The sequence below is a fragment of the Diceros bicornis genome, chromosome 4 (assembly GCF_020826845.1).
Source record: "Diceros bicornis minor isolate mBicDic1 chromosome 4, mDicBic1.mat.cur, whole genome shotgun sequence".
Classification (NCBI taxonomy): domain Eukaryota; kingdom Metazoa; phylum Chordata; class Mammalia; order Perissodactyla; family Rhinocerotidae; genus Diceros; species Diceros bicornis.
This window is the reverse complement of record NC_080743.1, coordinates 54,072,287-54,079,056: the sequence shown is the minus strand read 5'-3', so window position 1 is coordinate 54,079,056 and position 6,770 is coordinate 54,072,287. Positions and strand designations below refer to the sequence as shown.

Genomic DNA, 6,770 nt, shown 5'->3' with positions numbered 1-6,770 from the left:
GTCTCTGTGGCGCAATCGGTTAGCGCGTTCGGCTGTTAACCGAAAGGTTGGTGGTTCGAGCCCACCCAGGGACGAGTCTTGTATTTTTGGATTATAGAAGTGTTTGCAATTGTTGCTACTCTGCACATCCTCTCATGTAAAGGCGGAGAGAGGCCTCCTCCACTAACACCCTCCTGTTCTCTGTGTCTTGTGCACAAAAGGGGGACCTAAGTCAAGATCATAAGATCATCACGGATCCTCCCGGAAGAGCTCGGGAGGAGAACAGGTCTCTGGGAATACGGAAATCCTTGAGAGAGTGGACACATCGTCGTTCCTCGGAATTCTTTTTAACGATGGAGTTTCTTCCATCATTTGTTTGGACTAGTATTTATTTAACCCTTTCCATATACTTTTTAAATTGAGTTGGTTCTATGACTTTATGGTTACAAACAATGCTGTAGTCAGCACTCCTGTACACATATCTTTGGCCACTTGTGCTAGTATTTCTATAGGGTAGAGTCCTGGAAGAACAATTGCTCTATCATGGTGTTTACATGGTTCCCCTATGATGCCGTTTTCTCTCCTTTCTTGGCTTATTACCTATAACTCTTTGTTATTTCAGCAACTCCTTTAGACTTACAGCATACATGCGCAACTGACCACAGTCTGCCTTCAAGTGCTATCATACCTCTTCACATTTCTCCCCTGCCTGCCTTTATGATATTGTTGTCCCGCATTTTACTTTACATATGTTGTAAACCCCACAATCCATCATTATTACTTTTGTTTAATCTGTCTCATGTTTCTAAAGAGACTTAAATACTAAGAAAAATCTTACATATTTTCCTGTCCAGATACCACTTCTGTCGTCCTTCATCTCTTTGTGTACATCCAGATTTCCATCTGGTATCAGTGTCCTTCTTCCTGGAGGACTCCTTGAACATTTCTGGTAGCGTGGATCTGCCAGTGATGAATTCTTTCAGCCTTTGTACGTCTGTAAATGTCATTATTTACCTTCATTTTTGAAAGACTTTTTGGGGGAGGAGGCATAGAATTCCATGTCGACTTTTTTCCCCTCAGCCACTTAAAGATATTGCTCCACCCTCTGCTCTGCTCTGCACTGCTTCTGATGAGAAATCTGATAGGATCTTTGTTTTTGTTTTCTGAATGTACCGTGTCATTTTCCTGTGGCTGCTTTGGAGATTTTTTTCCTTTTCAATGGATTTGAGCAATTTAATTATAACGTGACTAGATGTAGTTTTCTTCATGTTTCTTGTGCTCATTCATCGTGTTCATTTGGCTCCTTGGATCAGTGGGTTTATAATTTTTATTATAATTGGAAATTTTTCTGTCATTGTTTCTTCTAAAATTATTTCTTCATCCCCAGTCTTTTCAGGTACTAGGGGATGAAGAATAAAAGGCCTCATATACTAGGCCTTTTAAAGTTGCCCTACCATTCACTGATATATGTTCATTAAAAAATTTTTTTTGACTTTGAGTTTCATTTTGTATATTTTCAATTACTCATGGCTTTGTGTTCCCTAATCTTTTTCTCTGCAATGTCTAATCTGCTGTTAATTCCATCTGGTGAATTTATTATCTCAGATGTTATAGTTTCCATCTCTAACATTTGATTCTGTCCATTTGTATATGCTCCACATCTCTACTTAACTCCTTGGACATATGTAACACAGTCGGAATACCTGTTTTAAAGTCCTCTCTGTTAATTTTAGCATCATGTCAGTTCTGGTTCAGTTTTGACTGATTATTCTTCTCTCTAAGGATCGTGTTCTCCTGCCTCTTTGCACGCCTGGCATTCTTTGATTGGATGCCAGACACTGTGAAAGTTTACCTTCCTGGGTCTCTGCTATTTTGGTATTCCTATAAATCTTCTTGAGTTTTGTTCTGGGGTACAGTTAAGTGGCTTGTAAACAGTTTGATCCCTTTGAATCTTGCTTTTATGATGTTTTAGGTAGGTCAGTCTAGGGCTGATTATTCCCACTACTGAAACAAGACCCTCCTGAGTGTTCTTCCCAATGGCCCACGAATTATGAGTCGCCCAGTCTGGCTGGTGGGAGCAAGTACGATTTCCTGTCCTGTGTGTGCACTGGGCACTGTTCCATGATCTCTTCAGAAGTTGCTTCCCTTGGCCTCAGGCAGTTTCTTCATAAGCATGCCCTGATCAGTATCTGCTGAATACTTGAGGGAGACCCTTTCCATATGCCTGGGTTCTCTCTCTGTCCATCTCTCTCATCACCGCATCTTTATCCTACGAACTCTAGCTGCCTTACTCTCTGTGGACACTCAGCTTCATGCCCACAATCCAAGGAGTTGGCCTCAGATCCTCCTCCTCGTGCCCAGCCTGGAAACTCTCTGAAAGCAGTAATTATCCCATTTGACACAAATCATAGAAAACAACAGAATCCCGCACCTGACAATGCACCTTGTGCAGACCTGGACCCTTAGAGTTGTTGGCTCACCTTCCCTTGGTTCTTCTGTTGAATTTCTTGAGCAAAAAAGACCTCTTTGGGTTTTACACACTAAATCTGGTTCTTGGACATTCCCTCTCTCTCTCTCTCTCTCTCTCTCTCTCTCTCTCTCTCTCTTCTCTCTCTCTCTCTCTCTCTCTCTCTCTCTCTCTCTCTCTCTCCCCACATAGGTGTCTGTGTCTGTCGGTCTGTCTCTCTCTCTGTCTCTCATACTCTAGGCTGGCCCCAATCTTACCCACTTTCCTCTTCTCCTTTTCAGCTTTCCAGGACCTCACATCAGAATGCCTTCAATCATCAAGCATTTACTAGGTGTTTACTAGGTGCCAGGTCCTGCTCTGGGAGAGATGCTGCATCGTGAGCAAATCGAAGGTCCCTGCCCTGTGGTAACCACATCTAGAGGCATCAAAAAGGGGCAGAGCAGTGGGATCACAACTGGTTCGTGTCCTTCCTAGGGGCTTCCACCATCCCAGGCCTACAGGCACTAGCGGTGAACACCACCAGAGAAGCAGAACAAAGAATGGGAAAATGGATGCCTCTAGATCCAGAAGGCGTGACCAAGAACGAGGTTGTTTGTCTGTCTGTCTGTTTGTTTTTTTAACAAACAAACACCTCAGGAAAACAGCAGGCCTCCAGTGACAGCTCCTTACCTCCTGGAGCAGACATGGCTTGTGTTTACGCTTCTTAAAGTGACAATGATGGCAAGGCTCACCAACATCCCCTAAGGATACCCACACCTCCTCTTAGCCTGTTAACATGTGGTCACTCTATAATCTATAAAAATATGCGGTATCTTTATATTAATGTCAGTGAGCATAAGTGAGGCCATCTTGTTACGCTGAATGACCTTTTCCTAGTTAAAACCCTTCTAGCATGTAATCATTATAAATTGCTCCATGCTTTCATGATTTTCTGGCCCTGACCCTGTGCACATACCCCTGCTGAGGTACTCTGATAGCTTGGTTTTTAACAATCTTAAGAAATTTTCCCAAGGAACAAAAAGGCCGCCAGGAAGAAGGAACACCTGTAGGATATTCATCATCACTGACAGAAGAAAAGAACAGTGAGGCATGGAGTCCACCACGCCTGAATGCCGACATCTCTAAACCCCCTCCTTACTGCCCATTTTCCCTATATAACTGCCTCAAGATTCTGTAATTCTTTAAGATGGTTTTTTGGGACATTAGTCTGCCGTATTCCGATTGTGCTGGCTAATCGAAATAAAGGCTTCCTCTCTCGATCTCTAACTCGTTGTGATTCATTGGCTCAGATCACGGCGAGCAGAGTGAGCCCATTGCTTGGTAACATAAACACAGTGTTTTGTTATTTCTATCTTAATTAGAAAATCTCCAGACATTAATTAACTTAGTCTAATATCAGTCAGAGAACTTAAAGAGAATGGTAAATTCTCAAATTGAGCTGACACATAATAAAGAAATACATTTTGGAATCATATATTAGATGATATCTAAAAACGTTTACTCAAAAATTGCAGGTGGAATAATTGAGTCACTCTGATTTCCAGAATTATGAGACAATCTCCATTTAGAAGATACTATATGGCATATTTCACTTACTGTACATAGAATTTTAAATTTTATAAATTTAAATATTTGTTGGAATTAAAGTTTGCTTATTTGACCAGTAAAACTGGGATAGGAAATTTAGGCACTTCAGTGTCATTAGGATTTTGAAGAGAAAATAAGTCCAAGACTTGAATAAACTAGAATACTATGCTACCAATGTTTTCTACATTATTAGAAAATCTGGAAGACAACATAAAGTGCTTTTTAGACCAAAATTATTAAACCAGTCTGATGCATACGAGGAGTCATCTTTAGAAATGTGACACGACGTAAATATTTTCTATGCCATTATATGCCAATTAAAATTCTTTAAAGTGTTTAAAAGTATTTGAGATTCATCTGTATTATCAACTTGAATTTTTTTCTTGTACTCAGCACTGAGACCACTAATTTATCTACAGCTCAACCTTTTTTTTTCCCCCTGAGTTACAGGTTCAGCAAGAAAGGAAGTGCAAGGAAAAAAACCTCATCAATAGCATCTTTGGACTCCACTGGGATCCTGGATATAGAAGGTCAGTCACTACCCCACTTTGGGGAGAGGCACAGCTCAGTATGCAGCACAAATCAGGATGCCTCTGTCTGCTTGGACTCAGACTGAAGCCAGGACCAGGTCAAGGTCAGGTCAAGACAAGACTAAGCACCATTGTCACAGGGCAGCCACCTACCTGACAGCCCCAGATGCACAATTCTGGAAAGCTCTTGAGAACTCTCCCCTTCCCTCTGATGCATTTTCCACCTTCTCCCCTCATCCTCCCACCACAGGAAAGGACCCTTCACCTTTTTGTTGGGTCAGAACCCTTTCAGATCCCAGCAAGGCACAGAGAGCCTGGCAGGAGCCAAGGGGGCAGCTGCACTTCCCTGAAGGGTCTCCCTGAAGAGGTGGGTGGTTCCAGAGTTCAGACTGACCTAATACCCCGCTGCAGGCCAAAGCAACCAGGAGGAGTCCGGAGGACAGCCGGGGTGCTGGGGGCATGACAACCTAATCTCTTCCTACAAGCGCAGGGCGCAGGGCGGGCCTGGCCTGCACTATCGGGGAGAAGGGGAGAGCGGAATAAAACTCCGGCCTGAAGCTTCTCTACAGCCTGAAGGGAACGGATGTCAGGTTCCTGAAAGGGCAAGAGGGGTCTCTTCCAGAGAGAGGACAAAGCCCTCCCCTCTCCTTGGAGGAAAAGTCCTCCAGCTGGTTTTGAGGGACATCGCAAAGGAAAGGAGCAACAGTGGCCCAACTAATGATCTTGAGATGTCTGCAATTACTCTCAAAGGATGTGGCAAATCATGTTATGTGGAGAGACAGTGAGAAAGCAAAAGTGGGAAGTTGTTACCTGGTACGTTTGGGTGAATAAATACGATATTACTATTCTTGCAACGTTTTTTTGAATGTTTCCCTTTTCTTTTTTTAAAGGAGCGATTGAAACTTAGGTCCCAAGTTCGCTTTAGATGAAAACTCTGAAAGCGAGACATTAGATTTCTGAGATGAAGGGAGAAGGAGGGCAGGCTGCCCGTCACATCTCACCTCTCCCAGCCTGGGAGATGCCTTCGCCCCTGGGGCCTGGCCTCCGCGCAGAGGCTCTCCTCTGCCTCTGGACCTTACGGCCCACTACATCTCTGGGGACCCAGAGGAAGATTCCTGCCCGCGGAGACGTTGCCAAGAGACATCCCTGATCGAGAATCAATCCTCGAGCGGCAGTGAAAGCGCCGAATCCTAGCCCCAGACCACCAGGGAATCACAGAAGGACTCTAATTTGGCCTCTCCAAGTGAAAATTCTGAAAGTAAAGGTTAGATTTCTCCGACCCGGAGAGCCAGAAGTGGAGGCGATCCCCAGCGGCCCAGAGCTGAATGCAGCTGTGCAAGGCTCCTAGCCCTTACCCCGCAGCTCATCACCCCTCACCTCTCCCAGCCTGGGCGACGCTTTGGGCTCTGAGGCCTGACCACGAAGAAACTGGTCTGTGTTCCGTTCTAGTCCAGCTTCAGCACTGTGTGCGGCGGAGCCAAGGACATGCTCTCTTTCTGAACCTCGGTTTCCTTCTGAGTAAGGTGCGGACTTGGCTCTCAGGGGGTGAGGAGCAGAGTCCGCCTGCTCCCTGATCTCTGAACTGGCTCGAGGGGCTCTCCTGATAACGGCACGTGTACAGGCTCCTTTTCGTGCCCAGACCAGCTCAATCAGTGGGGCATGAGACTCCATCTACGTGTCTTTGGCTGGAGCCCCAAGTGCAGTCTTCTGTTCGTTTTCTTTTGCTCCGTCCGGCAAATCAACCTATTCCGCAAGTGTGCTGGGGTCGGGGAAAGCCAAGCGTGCTTCACAGGCAAGAAGTTCTTGGTTTTTAGAGACATGATGCCTGTCAGCCTGCAGAGAAGATTTAGGCGCTAGATGAGAAGGTTAGGGGATTTGTGGATCTAAAGGTAAGCTGAAGTAGGCCTAGTCCTGTGCCCTCCTTGGGCTAACTGACTGTGTCCTGGTCTCCAGCCTGACTCAGAGCAGACGAGCAAGGCCGGTTCCCTAAGGAGTGCTGAGTAGGCTTTCAGGTTGTAATTGAAGTTCTCCCAATGTTTCTTGTGACTCGAAAATGCAGCTGCGCCCGCACCTCCACTCCCCCTCGCCTCCTTTTTCTGTTTTTCAAACGTGAAGGTAGTCAGGAAAAGGAAGCTGTTCCCGCCCGGTTTCGAACCGGGGACCTTTCGCGTGTGAGGCGAACGTGATAACCACTACACTACGGAAAC

General features: G+C 45.2%; 2 non-coding genes across 2 annotated transcripts; one reads left to right on the top strand and one right to left on the bottom strand.

The window, feature by feature from the left end:
- On the top strand, window positions 1-74 carry TRNAN-GUU (transfer RNA asparagine (anticodon GUU)). The gene has a single exon. It is a non-coding gene; the product is annotated as a tRNA-Asn (tRNA).
- Window positions 75-6,697: 6,623 nt separating this feature from the next.
- Window positions 6,698-6,770, bottom strand: TRNAV-CAC (transfer RNA valine (anticodon CAC)). Its single transcript has one exon. It is a non-coding gene; the product is annotated as a tRNA-Val (tRNA).